Source organism: Staurois parvus, unplaced genomic scaffold (genome assembly GCF_062004578.1).
Source record: "Staurois parvus isolate SC_StPar_1 unplaced genomic scaffold, SC_StPar_1.0 ptg000059l, whole genome shotgun sequence".
In the NCBI taxonomy this organism is placed as follows: Eukaryota; Metazoa; Chordata; class Amphibia; order Anura; family Ranidae; genus Staurois; species Staurois parvus.
This window is the reverse complement of record NW_028317855.1, coordinates 5,668,235-5,686,034: the sequence shown is the minus strand read 5'-3', so window position 1 is coordinate 5,686,034 and position 17,800 is coordinate 5,668,235. Positions and strand designations below refer to the sequence as shown.

General features: G+C 47.1%; 1 protein-coding gene across 1 annotated transcript in view; it reads right to left on the bottom strand.

Moving 5' to 3' along the window:
* The window catches only part of RNASET2 (ribonuclease T2), an 81,132-nt gene extending 73,853 nt beyond the window's left edge, over nucleotides 1-7,279 (bottom strand). The window contains exon 1 of the mRNA XM_089668587.1: nucleotides 7,141-7,279. The gene's annotated coding sequence lies outside the window, so the exon portion shown is untranslated. The remainder of the gene's footprint in view (nucleotides 1-7,140) is intronic.
* Nucleotides 7,280-17,800: the final 10,521 nt, after the last annotated feature.

The following is a 17,800-nucleotide window of genomic DNA, read 5'->3' as shown; positions in this document are numbered from 1 at the left end:
AAGCGCTCGCTTTATTATTATTTTATGTGTACACATGTATGGTAGTTGCCAAAGTACAGTACAATAAACAAGGCATATTCTATGATGTGCTGTGTTGCTGAAAATGTTCCAGCTGTTTTCTTTTTTTTTGACTAGGCTGCTTTAGGACTCATTCAGATGGGCGCTGGGACCTGTCCTGTGTGCTGAGCTGCTTCTTGCTGCATGTGCATTCACAAGCAAATTTTTAAAAAAAGCCCATTTAGGGCTTGTTCATTCCAGCAACTGTGTGATATACTGCAACTGCTGGTGTGTGCTGCGAAGGGAGTAATGCTGATGCATTGTAATGACACACTGCACTGCTCAATTGTTTTTTTTTTTAACTTCATTAAAATGTAAAAAAATGGCACTTTATTCATCTTTATGCATTGAAGTGCATTGCAACTAATTCAGATTTACGTTTACCAATAATATGAGGACCTACATAAACTGTCCAATCAATGCATCTAATAAGGCAGGTTCTTGAACTACATACTTGTTGGTAGGTCTAAAGGAGAATATACAATCAGATTGTAATGTGTGTGTGTGGTGATCATTAATTAGGATGTTAATGCTCATTTGTTTACATCCACTTATCTCTGAGTACATCCAGTTCCAGAAAAAAATTAAAAAGTTCTGTGCCCTTTTTCATTTTTATAGACCTAAATTGGACGGATTGAAAGAACAGTGGCTAAATGGTTAGCACTTCCGCCTGGCAGTACTATGGTCCTTGGTTCGAATCCCAACCACGGCACCACCTACCTGGAGTTTGCATGTTCTCCCTGTGCCTGCGTGGGTTTCCTGCGGGTACTCTGGTTTCCTCCCACACTCCAAAGACATGCTGGTAGGTGAATTGGCTCCTGTCTAAATTGGCCCTAGTATGTGTATGTATGAATGTAAGTTAGGGACCTTAGATTGTACGCCCCTTGAGGGTTAGGGATTGATGTACATATATATGTAAAGCGCTGCGTAAATTGACGGCACTATATACAGTGGGGCAAAAAAGTATTTAGTCAGCCACCAATTGTGCAAGTTCTCCCACTTAAAAAGATGAGAGAAGCCTGTAATTGGCATCATAGGTAGACCTCAACTATGAGAGACAAAATTAGAAAAAAATCCAGACAATCACATCGGCTGATTTGGAAAGAATTTATTTGCAAATTATGGTGGAAAATAAGTATTTGGTCACCTACAAACAAGCAAGATTTCTGGCTCTCACAGACCTGTACCTGGTTCTTTAAGAGGCTCCTCTGTCCTGCACTCATTACCTGTATCAATGGCACCTGTTTGAACTTGTTATCAGTATAAAAGACACGTGTCCACAACCTCAAACAGTCACAGTCCAAACTCCACTATGGTGAAGACCAAAGAGCTGTCATAGGTCACCAGAAACAAAATTGTAGACCTGCACCAGGCTGGGAAGACTGAATCGGCGATAGGCAAGCAGCTTGGTGTGAACAAATCAACTGTGGGAGCAATAGTTAGAAAATGGAAGACATACAAGACCACTGATAATCTCCCGCGATCTGGGGCTCCACGCAAGATCTCACCCCGTGGGGTCAAAATGATCACAAGAACGGTGAGCAAAATCCCAGGTCCACACAGGGGGACCTAGTGAATGACCTGCAGAGAGCTGGGACCAACGTAACAAAGGCTACCATCAGTAACACACTACGCCGCCAGGGACTCAGATCCTGCAGTGCCAGACGTGTCCCCCTGCTTAAGCCAGTACATGTCCAGGCCCGTCTGAAGTTTGCTAGAGAGCATCTGGATGATCCAGAAGAGGATTGGGAGAATGTCATATGGTCAGATGAAACCAAAATAGAACTGTTTGGTAGAAACACAACTCGTCGTGTTTGGAGGAGAGAGAATGCTGAGTTGCATCCAAAGAACACCATACCTACTGTGAAGCATGGGGGTGGCAACATCATGCTTTGGGGCTGTTTCTCCGCAAAGGGACCAGGACGACTGATCCATGTACAGGACAGAATGAATGGGGCCATGTATTGTGAGATTTTGAGTGCAAACCTCCTTCCATCAGCAAGGGCATTGAAGATGAAACGTGGCTGGGTCTTCCAACATGACAATGATCCCAAACATACCGCCCGGGCAACGAAAGAGTGGCTTCGTAAGAAGCATTTCAAGGTCCTGGAGTGGCCTAGCCAGTCTCCAGATCTCAACCCCATAGAAAACCTTTGGAGGGAGTTGAAAGTCTGTGTTGCCCAGCGACAGCCCCAAAACATCACTGCTCTAGAGGAGATCTGCATGGAGGAATGGGCCAACATACCAGCAACAGTGTGTGCCAACCTTGTGAAGACTTACAGGAAACGTTTGACCTCTGTCATTGCCAACAAAGGATATATAACAAAGTATTGAGATGAACTTTTGATATTGACCAAATACTTATTTTCCACCATAATTTGCAAATAAATTATTTCCAAATCAGCCAATGTGATTGTCTGGATTTTTTTTCTCATTTTGTCTCTCATAGTTGAGGTCTACCTATGATGCCAATTACAGGCCTCTCTCATCTTTTTAAGTGGGAGAACTTACACGATTGGTGGCTGACTAAATACTTTTTTGCCCCACTGTAAGTACCTGTAATAATAATAAATAATAGTCTACTATTAAAACCACAAGTCTATTTACATGCAGCCACCTACAGATCTAATATGGGTCCATGAAAACTAAACACTGAATTGACACATCACAAAAGTGACATCCATCCTTCCTACTCCAATTCAGTAGAGGATCTGTTCACAGACCCCCCTGCTGAACAGACCAGACAGCACCCATGTGAAAGAGGCCAAAGGACTCAAGCAAATTGCCTTGTCTAGGTGTATGCATATACAGTAGTGGGGCTCTGATGAAGCCAGTTTAAGCTGGCGAAACCGGTCAGGTACCACCAGTGCCTTTTTCGTCTGTCCACCGGATAGCAGCAAAGGACTACCATGGCCTAATCAATAAGGTGACAGGTAGACTGCGAACAGGTCCCTCCCCAGCGGACAGCGGAAGACAGCAGGGATCAGGATGAAGGGCGGGAGAAGAAGCTGGCCAAATTAACTTTTCATATTAACCCAAAGGTGATTGGTTGCTAGGTCGGTCCTAGCAACCAATTACCAGCTTATTAATATGAAAAATTAATTTGGCCAGCTCTTCCTCCCACCATCCGTCCTGATCCCTGCTTTCTTCTGCTCTCCACTGTGCAGTGAGAATGTCAGCAGCAGTTGAGGAGGCTGGGGGAAAGGGGGGCAGAAGACATTGCTGAGGGTCGCCAGAGGTCACTGCTATGTGCAAAGGGGGGGGGGGGCAGCAGACATTGCTGGGGAAGATGGGGGCCAGAAGTCACTGCTATGGGGGAAAGGGGGAGCAGAAGACACTACTAAGGGGGGGAGGTGATGTGCACAGGACACCGCTATGAGCAGGGCCACCCCCATAGCAGTTTCCTCTACCACCCCTCACATCAACCCCCCCACAGTAGTGTCCTCTTCCCCCCTTTCCACCATAGCAGTGACCGCGGGCCCCCCTTCCCTCCCATGGACAGGTATTTTAAAAATCTAAACTCCCAGGAAGTGGCTGGGGACTAAGATTTTTCTGCCTCCCCTTCCCACTCTGGTGCCCTAAGGCAGCCACTTGCTGGGAATTCAGATTTTTAAAATACCTGCCTTCCGACAATGCCCTTTATTCTCCTCCTGGAGGAGCTGAAAGCTAGTATCTCCTCCTCGCCCTCCCACCATTGTACAGCTGCTGCAGGAGGAAAATCCAGGGGATCGGTTCTAGTAAACATCCCCCTCTGCCCCTCCCTTCCTTGTTCCTCCTTTTTTCTGCTGGCTAGCCCCTCCACCAAGTGCCTCCTCTTTCAACATGGCTCTTAAAGAAATTGTGAAAAATATTAAAAAATAAAAATGTAAAACTAAATACTACTGACGCCAACCTCTGCCCTACTGACACTGTCCACTGCTCTATTGACACCATCCACTGCCCTACTGACTGACACTGTCCATTTTTAAGGTAGGTTAAGTTTATATTTTTACAGTCACATTTGTTTTAATTTTACTTTTCTACATTTTCCTTGCTATGTAGTTAGGCTTTTCCGGCTTTTTTTTTTTTTTTTTAAATGGTGCTGAACCCTGGTGATCTTTGATCTCTTTCATGTTGTTCAGGTAGATCTCTACCTCTCAAAGGTTGCCTACCCCTAATCTACATGGTTTTCACAACCTCCTCTAGACCACAGTGATAGTGGTAGTAAAGTGGACAGTAACCTGATTCATGAAGGACTTATTCTCAAAGTCATTACATTTAATATATAGATGTCTGTAACAGGAATCTGAATGCTCTATATGGCCCCAATTACATCCTCTGGACCACAATATCAAAATTATCTGTTCCTGAAAGTTTGAAATAAAGTCCACAGGGTTCAATATTGAGTTTGCCCACCATTTGCAGTTATAACAGCTTCAACTTTTCTGGGAAGGCTGTCCACAAGGTTTAGGAGTGTGTCTATGGGAACGTTTGACCATTCTTCCAGAAGCACATTTGTGAGGTCAGGCACTGATATCAGACGAGAAGGCCTGGCTCTCAGTCTCCACTCTAATTCATCCCAAAGGTGTTCTATCAGGTTGGGGTTTGGACTCTGTACAGGCCAGTCAAGTTCTTTCACTCCAAACTCGTTCATCCATGTCTTTATGGACCTTGGTTTGTGCACTGGGACCAACCCTAAACTGTTCCCACAAAGATTTTGTAGCTGCTGACTTTTTTTTTATTCACTGGTGACTGGAGCTTAACGCGATTCTAGAAGTTAATTTTATTTTGGTAAAATAACAAAACATGTCTAAACTTATCTGCTGCACAGAGAATCCTGGATCCTCCTCTTCTCAGGTCCCCTGCAGGCTCTCCTGGCCCCTCCCTCCTGTCGGATGCCCCTGCAACACCCAGCTTGCTATGGGGGCACCCACTGCTCCATATGTCCATTCACACATGGAGCCATGTCTTGGCCTCGTCCCCTCCATTAAGTATTGAGTTTTGTGGAAGGCTCCTTTACCTGGCTGAGACTGGCCAATAACAGACCTGGTAGGATCAGGTTTTATGCATATAGTGTGAATGAGCCCTTAAAATGACCAGTGAAAGTGGAATAGTAGCTTCAACCTAACTAGCCTTAAAAATGTCCTCCCCTTGCTCCTAACAGCTATGCTCACTAACCTTTGTTTAAAAAAAAAAAAAAAAAAAAGGAAGATGTATTTACTTACCTATTCTCAGCCCGTTCTATTATTATTCTTATTTTATAGTATTTATATAGCGCCAGCAGTTTACAACAAAAGGGAAGACAGTAAAATTACGATACAAATGAATACAGGAGGATTCAAAGGGCCCTGCTCCTTAGGGGAGAGCGCTGACAATGGTTGGGCCATAGCAGCCCAAGGGTGATGTCACAGCTCCCAGGCAATCATAGCTATTGTCCAGTACTCGCTCTTCCCTCCTGCAGCCACTGCTGGCCGTTGCAGGGGAGATTTCATGACTGGACTGGAGCGGGCTGAGAATAGGGGAGTATATACATCCTCCTTACACAGGTTAGTCAGCATAGCTGTTAGGAGGAGGAGAAGGAGGAGGGACAGTTTTAAGGCTGCATTCACACTTGAGTGTTTTGTAGCTTGAAACTCCAAGCTCAAAAAAGTTCTCTATGGTGCCTGTTCACACCTGATCGCACAAACAGGCAACATGGAGAACAACTGATTTTTTTTTAATCTTGAACGTTTTTGGAGCTTCAAGCTACAAAATGCTCAAGTGTGAAATTCTACTTTAACCACCTCCCATCCAGCCGTTGTATATATACGGCCGGATGGTGGCAGCGCAGGGGTGGGTGGCCGTTTATAAACAGCCTTCCCTCCCCCTGCTTGTGCGCGCTCCCTGGGAGCACGCTGCACTGTGATCCGGTGTCCACTGTGTCCTCCAGACACAGTGTAACACTGATAATCGTACTCTGTGCGAGTTCCCGATCATGTGATCACTGATTGGCCAATCAGTGATTACATGCAGAGTAGTAAGCAAGATGTAACTTCTTACATCATTGCTTACTACATGTGAAATCTGTGAATGATCACAGAGATCACATGGTACAAGCCTATTCACAACAGCCTTGTACCGTGTGACAAGCTGTGACCAATCACAGCTCACACAGTATTTCTCAATGGCTGCAAGAATGCAGCCAGAGAGGAGAAATGACTGCTTTTACAGCCTTTATGGGTGTAAAAGCAATCAGTGTAAAAAAAAAAATCATCACCCCCACAAGTAGTACAGTGTCACCATTGTGACACTGTACTGCTAGGGTGACAGTATGTAAAAAAACAAACAAAAAAAAAATATTAAAAAAAAAAAAATGTAAAAACTTTTTTTTTAAATTATAATTTTTGGTTATAAACTAATTTGTTTTGTTTTTTTTACTAAAAAGATAACTGTATAAATTTTGGCCAAGATTTATGATGAAATATTATTTATTTGCAAAACTTTTTTTCAAAATTTTTGGACTTTTTCATTTATATAGCAAAAAAATAAAAATCCCAGTGGTGAATAAATACCACCAAAATAAAGCTTTATCTGTCTCAAAAAATGCATATGGGTACAGTGTTGCATGACCGCACAATTGTCATTCAAAGTGTGACAGCGCTGAAAGCTGAAAATTGGCCTGGAGAGGAAGGGGTGAGTGTCCGGACTTGAAGTGGTTAACAGCAGCACCCATGATAGATGTGCTAGAAACAATGATCACTCACAACAGACTGGTCTGGTCAGGTCCTGAATAGCAGAATGTGTTCCATTGGTAGCAGCTGGGCACTTCTTTATCTCCCAATGTACTAACCTGAGCTGGACATGTCCTGCCATTCTTCTCATCACACTGGAAAGGAATCTATTCCATCTTGTAGACGGGACTTGACGTCCCCTTACCCTCATCAGCTACAATGTATATGAAGGCTCTGTATACAAACAAGCTGAAACTGTCAACAAAGGGATAGCCTGCCCATACACAGAACATGTCCACACTGTGTACATATAGACATGTACATATACTGTATAGGGATTCTCAGCAAACAAGACTCCTTTCTCACAACTCCCCCCGCCAGCTCCTTTCCTTACCCGTCTCCTGATCCTCACACGAACTCCAAGCGATCTGATCCTCCAACTACAATGAAAACAATCCAGGAACTTCCACAGCCGGATCCTAGCCCCGCCCACAAACACAGACTTCCTCTTTGGTTGGCTGGCCGACACTTCTCAGGAATGGGTGCAATGCTGCCACCTGCTGCCGCTTTATAGACATAACTCTTCAATCATAATCCTGAGTGGAAAGGTGACTGAAGAATCATATGACAAGCTAATGGATCATTACACAATCGTGAGCTGCCTTACTGCTTTTACTACTGATCTGGTCTAAACACTGGGGAAAAGGAAGTACAAAGGCAATACTGTATACTTTACAAATACTCGTGGACTACAAAAATAGCCTGTATTATAAATGAATTAATAACATTTAAATGAATGAATAGATCTGATGTGCAACCAGGAATGTCTAGCAGAGGTCCCCCTTACATTCAGAAGAGTGCCTAAAGGAGTAACTGTCAGAATCACCTTTACAACCAGGAGTGTCCATCAAAGTCCCCCTTACATCCAGGAGTGCCCATCAGAGTTCCTCCATGCATTCAGGAGTGCCCATCAAAGCCGCCCTTAAATCCAGGAGTGCCCATCTGAGTCCTCCTTACATCCAGGAGTGCCCATCCGAGTCCCCCTTACATGTAGGAGTGCCCATCCGAGTCCCCCTTACATGTAGGAGTGCCGACCTGAGTCCCCCTTACATCCAGGAGTGCCCACCTGAGTCCCCCTTACATCTAGCTGTGCCCACCAGAGTCCCCTTTATATCTATCTGCATCCATTACAGTTCCCCTTATATCTTTCTGTGCCTGCATAAGTCCCCCTTACATCTATCTACGCCCATCAGAGTCCCCCTTACATCTTTCTGTGCCCATCTATGCTCCCTTTACATCTATCTGTGCCTATCACAGCCCCCCTTCCACCTTCTGTGCTCATCTGAGTCCCCCCTTACATCTATCTGTGCCAATCAAAGTCCACCTTACATCTATCTGCACCCATCAAGGTCCCTCTTACATCTATCTGCGCCCATCAGAATCTCACTTTCATCTATCTGCACTCATCTCAGTCCCCCTTACATCTACCTGTGCCCATCACAGTCCCCCTAACATCTTTCTGTGCCCGTCTGAGTCCCGCTTTATATCCAGGAGTGCCCATCACAGTCCTTCTTACATATATCTGTGCCCATCAGAATTTCACTTACATCTATCTGCACCCATCACAGTCCCCCTTACATCCAGGGGCGTATTTGCGGAGAGGCAAACTTGGCATTTGCCTAGGGCGGCACTTTTCAGGGGGGCGGCACGGCAGCAGTGCCACCCCCCCTTTCCCACGGAAGGGACACTTCCATAGGAAAGGGACAAGGGCAGGGCCGCCATGGCTGAGGGACCGGTGTAGCATCAAGATCTGTCCCCCCATGAAGATCTGTCCCTCTGACGCATCTGCGCATGTCACCGGCTGCAGAGGAGAGCGGAGTGGTGGGCGGATCCCCGGTGTGCACTCGGAGTGCGTGAGGGGCTGTAAGTGCCGGGATGTGCAGGAAGGCAAAAAGGAGGAAGCAGAAGAGGACGAGGTCAGGGGGGCGGAGGCCGCCCGCTCCTTTGCAGCCGCCGGAGATACTGGGGGAGAAGGGACACAGGCACCTGGTGATCCTGACACCATCTGGAGGAGCCGCTGCTGGACAGGTACAGTAAGTGTTTGGAGGACTGGTGCTCCCTCGGTCCTGTCTCACTGTCCCCTGATACACTGCCCCCCATCCATCACACTGCCCCCTGCCCCCACATGTCACCCTGCCCCACACTTGTTCCACTTCCCCCTCCTGTCCCCCACATTGTCCCACTACAACCCATCTGTCCCCCCGTCCCGCTGTCCTGATCCTGTCCCATGCCCCCCCGTAATGCTGTCCCCCATCTGTCCCTCTGTGCTCCTCCTGTCCCACTGCCCCTCACCTGTTCCACTGCGCTCCTCCTGTCCCACTGCCCCTCACCTGTCTCGCTGCCCCGATCCTGTCCCATGCCCCCCCCCGTCACGCTGCCCCCCATCTGTCCCTCTACGCTCCTCCTGTCCCACTGCCCCTCACCTGTCCCACTGCCCCTCACCTGTCCCTTTGCGCTCCTCATGTCCCACTGCCCCGATCCTGTCCCTCTGCACTCCTGTCCCGATGCCCCAATCCTGTCCCATGACCCCTGTCACGCTTCCCCCCACCTGTTCCTCTGCGCTCCTCCTATCCCATTTCCCCTCACCTATCCTTCTGCGCTTCTCCTGGCCCCTTGTGCTTCTCCTGTCCCGCTGCCCTGATCCTGTCCCATGCCCCCCATCACGCTGTCCCCTACCTTTCCCCCTGAGCTCCTCCTGTCCCACTGCCCCTCACCTGTCCCTCTGCGCTCCTCCTGTCCGAATGCCCCTCACTTGTCCCAAGTGGACCTCCGGGCCTCCCACTGACACCAATGATGGGGCACTATTCCTCCCACTGACACCAATGATGGGACACTATTCCTCCCACTGATACCAATGATGGGGCTCTTCCTCCCACCGACACCAATGATGGGGGACTATTCCTCCCACCGACACCAATGATGGGGGACTATTCCTCCCACCGACACCAATGATGGGGCACTATTCCTCCCACCGACACAATGATGGGGCACTATTCCTCCCACCGATACCAATGATGGGGCATTATTCCTCCCACCGACACTAATGATGGGACACTATTCCTCCCAGCGACACCAATGATGGGGCAATATTCCTCCCACTGAAACCAATGATGGGGCACTATTCCTCCCACTGATACCAACGATGGGGCACTATTCCTCCCACTGATACCAACGATGGGGCACTATTCCTCCCACTGATACCAACGATGGGGCACTATTCCTCCCACTGATACCAACGATGGGGCACTATTCCTCCCACTGATACCAATGATGGGGCACTATTCCTCCCACTGATATCAACGATGGGGCACTATTCCTCCCAATCATACCAATGATGGGGCACTATTCCTCCCACCGATACCAATGATGGGGCATTATTCCTCCCACCGACACTAAGGATGGGGCACTATTCCTCCCAGCGACACCAATGATGGGGCACTATTCCTCCCACTGAAACCAATGATGGGGCACTATTTCTCCCACTGATACCAACGATGGGCACTATTCCTCCCACAGACACCAACGATGGGGCACTATTCCTCCCACAGACACCAACAATGGGGCACTATTCCTCCCACTGATACCAACGATGGGGCACTATTCCTCCCACTGATACCAACGATGGGGCACTATTCCTCCCACTGATATCAACGATGGGGCACTATTCCTCCCAATCATACCAATGATGGGGCACTATTCCTCCCACTGACACCACCGATGGGGCACTATTCCTCCCACTGACACCACCGATGGGGCACTATTCCTCCCACTGACACAAACGATGGGGCACTATTCCTCCCACTGATACCAACGATGGGGCACTATTCCTCCCACTGATACCAACGATGGGGCACTATTCCTCCCACTGATACCAACGATGGGGCACTATTCCTCCCACTGATACCAACGATGGGGCATTATTCCTCCCACTGATACCAACGATGGGACACTATTCCTCCCACTGACACCAACGATGGGACACTATTCCTCCCACTGACACCAACGATGGGGCACTATTCCTCCCACTGACACCAAAGATGGGACACTATTCCTCCCACTGACACCAACGATGGGACACTATTCCTCCCACTGACACCAACGATGGGGCACTATTCCTCCCACTGACACCAACGATGGGGCACTATTCCTCCCACTGACACCAACGATGGGACACTATTCCTCCCACTGACACCAACGATTGGGCATTATTCCTCCCACTGATACCAACGATGGGACACTATTCCTCCCACTGACACCAATGATGAGGCACTATTCCTCCCACTGATACCAACGATGAGGCACTATTACTCCCACTGACACCAACGATGGGGCACTATTACTCCCAATCATACCAACGATGGGGCACTATTACTCCCAATCATACCAACGATGGGGCACTATTACTCCCAATCATACCAACGATGGGGCACTATTACTCCCAATCATACCAACGATGGGGCACTATTACTCCCACAGACACCAGCGATGGGGCACTATTCCTCCCAATGATACCAACGATAGGGCACTATTCCTCCCACAGACACCAACGGTGAGGCACTATTCCTCCCACTGATACCAACGGTGAGGCACTATTCCTCCCACTGATACCAACGATGGGGCACTATTCCTCCCACTGATACCAACGATGGGGCACTATTCCTCCCAATGATACCAACGATGGGACACTATTCCTCCCACTGATACCAACGATGGGGCACTATTCCTCCCACTGATACCAACGATGGGGCACTATTCCTCCCACTGACACTAATGATGGAACACTATTCCTCCCACTGACACCAATGATGGGGCACTATTCCTCCCACTGAAACCAATGATGGGGCACTATTCCTCCCACTGAAACCAATGATGGGGCATTATTCCTCCCACTGATACCAATGATGGGGCACTATTCCTCCCACTGATACCAACGATGGGGCACTATTCCTCCCACAGACACCAACGATGGGGCACTATTCCTCCCACAGACACCAACGATGGGGCACTATTCCTCCCACTGATACCAACGATGGGGCACTATTCCTCCCACTAATACCAACGATGGGGCACTATTCCTCCCACTGATACCAATGACGGGGCACTATTCCTCACACACTGACACTTATGATGGGACACCATCATTGGTGTCAGTGGGAGGAATAGTGTCCCATCATTGGTGTCAGTGGGTGTAATAGCACCCCATCATTGGTGTCAGTGGGATGAATAGTGCCCCATCGTCAGTGGGTGGAGCTCTAATAGGAAGGGTGGAGTGTGGAGATAAAAGGGTGGGACAAATTTATATGTGGGGCTGCCCGATTTTTGTCTTGCCTAGGGCAGCACAAAACCAAAATACACCACTGCTTACATCTATCTGTGCCCGTCTGAGTCCCCCTTATATCCAGGAGTGCCCATTACAGCCCCCCTTACATCTATCTGTGCCCATCAGAGTCTCCGTTACATCTTTCTGTGCCTATCTGAGTCTCCCTTACATGCAGGAGTGCCCACCAAATCCCCATCCATTAGTGGTGTGGCCTGTGGAACTTAGTCTGTGCTAAAGCAATGTTGTACATTAACCCATTAAACCCATCGAGCTGTTTTCAGCAGTCCAAACAGTATATGCAGCAGAAAGCTGAATTCTGATATCTTGCCATGTGTCTCCAATATTATTCTTGCCTGAAGGGGAGGCTAGCAGCACTCAAACGCTTGCACTAGAATCTATTTTGTTAGCCAATAAATGGTATCTCCCTAAATCCAAATCCTACAATATAATTTTTTTACTGCTAGTTTTGTAGTAGTACAGGTTCTCAAACTCTTACCCAAAGAGTCTGTTGTTTGATATAGTAATACAGTGATTTTTCTGTCCTCCTTACACCTTTCCCTGTGTGTAACCCGACATGCAGCTAAACCACCCTATTCTGCAATAAGCCAGACAGGGCCATCATTAATGCAGGGCAAAAGGGGCAGCTGGGCCCAGTCATTGTTGTGAGGCCCAAAGCAGCTGCCCCTTGCGCCCCTTGTCTTGGAGGGTCCCAGTCCCAGGGGCGGCAGGAACAGGGGGGAAGGCGAGCATCGAGGGCAGCTAGAATTGAGAGCCTGTGATTGGGAAGATTTACACTGACACCAAGCAGCAGCAGCAGGTGCAGCATCCCTGACGGAAGCGCCTCCTAGAGCATGGACTCCTCTAACCTCCCAGCTCGCGGCTCAGACAGCTGGAGGACAGGCTGCCTAATGGCCTGAAGGACAAGGACGGGCAGGAGCGCAGAGCAGAGGAAGGAGCAGATTAGCCAGAATGAGAACGGACTCAGCCCACTGCTGTCATGCCAGGTACCAGGCATCACACACACCTACTGGCAGACAGGGACTGGGACAGGGAGGCACAGGAGGAACTACAGACAGGGCTAGGGGTCTCTCTTTCATCTTCTCCCTCTCTCTCTCACACCCCTCTCCCCCCTTCTCCCCCTCTTTCTCACCCCCTCCCCCCACCTCTCTCTCTCACGCCCAACCCCTCTCTCTCTGACACACCCCTCTCTTCCCCCCTTCTCCCCCCTCTCTCATTCCTCTTTATCCCCCTCTCATCCTCCTCCTCTCTCACACCCCTCTCCCCACCTCTCTCACCCCCAACCCCTCTCTCTCTGACACACCCTTCTCTTCCCCCCTTCTCCCCCCTCTCTCATTCCTCTTTATCCCCCTCTCATCCTCCCCCTCTCTCACACCCCTCTCCCCACCTCTCTCACCCCCAACCCCTCTCTCTCTGACACACCCTTCTCTTCCCCCCTTCTCCCCCCTCTCTCATTCCTCTTTATCCCCCTCTCATCCTCCCCCTCTCTCACACCCCTCTCCCACACCTAATCAATGAGCAGTAATTATATGCTGTAACCTCTGGCAACCAATCACAATCACTGCCTGATCTGCTGCAGTAAACTGATTTTTGAGTTGAGCTGCTATTTATTGTATGTTTCAGGGCAGGTGGAGAGCAAAATTGCATGGGGGGGGGGGCTAAGAAAATGTTTGCCCATGGTCCAATCATTATTAAAGATGGCCCTGAAGCCAGACTGAATGTAATCTCGAAAGTAAAACTAAAGGCAAAACGTTTTTCTTGTTTGGATAGAGTAGAGATAGATTAGAACATCTGTCAGTTTTTATTGCTGTCTGTGTCCTTGTTAAGGAGATTCACACACTCTGTGTGTCTGGTTTACCATTATCATTGAAATGAACGTAAAAGAAAATCTAAAATTTTGAATTTTCCCTAGAAAAGTATTAGAGGGGTTATCTTCCAATGAGGACACTAGTTCTGGTGATCTGGAGGTCTCCAAGGAATTTCCTTAATTTGCAAGGATTTCCTCCCACATCCTGTTTTGGCTATGGGACAGAAACTAAAGGGAAATCTCCACAATGGGACTCAGATGATGAAAAAAAAAAAAGCTGACAGGGGTTATAACCTTCCCTTGCTCTACCCAAAATAAAAAAAAAAGTTTTGCCTATGGTTCTACTTGAAGCTTTATTAACAAAACAGGGTGCGTGAAACTACTGGGAAAAACAAACGAGAAATACATACTATCAATGTATGAAACATACAAAACACAATTAAATAATTAGGCCGCGCATGGCAATAAGTCCAGTCCATGATATGTGCTTCAGGGATGATGGTTGATTTCCTCTACCTCAGTTCTTAAAATGAAGTCTGAGCTCCCGAGATGCACCTGTTTCCTTTTCTGTGAATGAGGGATGATGGGACTTTTTTTTATAACCAGTTTCTGGTTTCTGCAAAACAGTAAATTTATTCCATCTTGTGGCCAAATTAAATATTGCAGGGAGAATGCATAATAAATTTCCATGCTGAAGGCAGAACAGCACTCTTTAGGACACATTTGCATGGACATATCTAAAATACAAAAGATCTTGCTGGCACAAAGATCCTGTGTATTTGCTGTTCGCATATAATGTTTGTGCAATGTTTACATGTGTACAGCGACCCTATTGGTCACTGCCGCTGCTCTTTGCCAACATATCAATAACAACGATGTGCAGTCAGCGACACCTGCACCACTGATTACAACCTGTCAAACTGATTAGGTCATTAATTTGCTGGTAGCGTATGCACAGTGTGACCCTAGGTAACCATTCATGAAGGACTATCCAATTTTGTTCTCAGGATTCACTGTCAGCATATGAATGGCTCATTTGTAATAAGAATGACAATATGTAAAAAGCAGCTATTTGGGCTAAATTATTTAAAGTGATACTAAACCCAGGACCCTGCATTCACTCTATCTGGTCTCCCACAGTACACACTACTGGAAATGCAATTATTTTAGTAAATATAAACTGCTAAATACCTTTTCTCATCAGCAGTTAGAGCAGTCTTGTGACTTCAGCAGAGCACTGGTTAAAGCTTGTAGGAGTTTTTTTTCTGCTCTAGGAGGATGTGAAAGTCCTGACCCTTGGTCTGAACAGTGCTGATTGGCCCTGTGCTGATCACATGCACTCTTCCAAGAAAAAAATACCTCTCTAGCAATACACACCAAACTGAGCATGTGCATGTGACTAAGGATTCAGTCTGTATCAGGTGGTAATTTCAACAATAGGAGGGGCAGAGAAGAGAGGATCAAACAGCCTTTTTAAACAATGCAGAGGATTAACCCCTTAGGTTCCACAGTGAGTATAACAAGCATGCTTTATTGCATATACAGACCGATTTTACTGTTGTGGGTTTAGTAACGCTTTATGGTGTTAAGAATCTTCACACAATAAATTGGGAATTTTCATGTCAATTATCGAACAAATGGCAGGTAAAATAAGTAAATAGGAATTAGCTTCTAACATGAATATATACAGTATCTAATGTGAATATTTACACAATTTATTGTGTGAAGATTCCTAGCTCCTTAAAGTGTCAGCATGCAGCACTTCACCTGCCATAGCCCCAATACAAGTGCTCAAAGCATTCTGAGAGATGTAGTCTTGAAGGAAGACTTTCCATACAATAAAGCTGAAGTTACAGTTACAAGGCCCACAAGCACCAGCCAAGGGATGGGACATTATAAAAGAAAAGGCAGATGGGAGAGCTGTGCCTTACTGTGCTGAATTTGATCAGGTCAGGCTGAACTGCATTCAACAGGGCCAAGCTGGAGCCCTAAGGACAGACTGATAAGCCGGTATTATTATTACTATACTGGACTTATATAGCGCAGTTTGCTCAGTGCTTTACAATATAAATACAGCAATGATACAGTTCAACACAAGAGGCTTAAGGGGGCCCTGCTCCTGAGAGCTCACAATCTAATAGGGAAGGGCTGGTGGAAAAAAAAGGTAAACTGTGGGGGATGAACTAATAGGAGAAAGAAGATTTGGTCATTAGCTGAAGGCAGGATAGGCTTCCCTGAAGAGGGATCGCTTAAAAGTGGACAGAGTAGGTGATAGTTGGACAGATTGGGGTAGAGCGCTCTATAGGATGGGAGAGGCTCTGGAGAAGTCCTGGAGATGAGCATGAGAGGAGGAAACAAAGGTGCTAGAGAGTAGGAGGTGTTGGGAGGAGCAGAGAGGATGGTTTGGGTGATATTTGGAGACAAGATTGGTTGGAGTTGCAATAGTCAAGGCGAGAGATAACAAGGGAGTGAATACGTTGCTTAGTGGTTTCAATGGTAAAAAAAGGGGCATATTTTGGAGATGTTATGGAGTTCAAGTCTACAAGATTTGGACAGTGTTTGGATTTGGGGTGGAAAGGACAGCTCAGAGTCCTGGATAACACCTAGTACCCTGACATGAGGGGAGGGACTGATGGTTGTATTATTGATCTTGATGGAGAAGTAAGGGGAGGGGGCACAGGCTGGAGGAAATATTATGAGCTCAGTTTTAGAAAGATTGAGTCTGAGGAAGTGGTGTGACATCTGTGCCTGGTGTGGATGGTGTGTCATCAGCATAGAGATGGTATTTGAAGCCATTGGAGTTTATCAAGTGACCAAGGGAGGAGGTGTAGGTGGAGAAGAGAAGGAGTCCGAGAACAGAACCTTGGGGGACCCCTACAACAAGAGGAAGTGGGGAGGAGGAGATAGAGTTAGAGGTAACACTGAAGCAGTGCTGCGATAGGTAGGAGGAGAACCAGGAGAGAGCAAAGTCTCAGAGGCCGAGACAGTGTAGTTTTTTGAGTAGGAGGGGATGGTCAACAGTATCAAAAGCCGCAGAGAGATCTAATAGTGAGAGTATAGAGTATTGGCCATTGGTTTTAGAAGTTAGTAAATCATTAGTGAGTTTAATAGGGCAGTTTCAAAGGAGTGTAGTAAGCAAAAGCCAGACTGTAAAGGGTCAAGAAGGTTGTTGTCAGTGAGGTAGGAGCTCAGACGATTGCAGACTAAGTGTTCTAAGGGTTTAGAAATAAACCGGGAGCAGGGAAATGGGTCTTAAGCTGTTCAGGTTGGTGGGACCCAATGAGGGCTTTTTAAGTATGAGGTTGATCAGCATATGTTTTAGAGGGGAGGGGAAGGTGCCAGTAGGGAGGGAGAAATTGAAGATGTGAGTGAGGGAGCATAGGAGTGAACAAGAGGGTGACCGTTGTAGTTGTGAGGGGACAGGATCCAGGAGACAGGTGGTAAGGCGGGCTTCTGAGAAAACTTTAGTGACCTCTTTGGTAGTAGCCAGGTCAAAAGAAGAAAGTGGTGAGGGTGGTTTTGTATAGATTATGCTAAGTGGGATAGATATCTGTGTAGTGAAGGTCCCCCCACGAATTGCATCAATCTTGTTTTTGAAATAATTGAAGGTTGTGTGGTTATTATACTGAACCGCCGTGAGCTGAACATGCTGCTGCATTAACAACTAAAGGGGCCCCACAGTGCAGAAAAAGCACTCCAGCATGCAGAGACTGTTGCCTCAGGAATGGGTGAGAAGGTTTCTGACTCATTTAATAGATTTAAGTAACTAGTGATCTCACTTTGTAAGTCAAACTCAGAAGTATCTTCTCCTTACATTCTTCCAGCTTCTCTAAAAGGAGACAAAGTGCT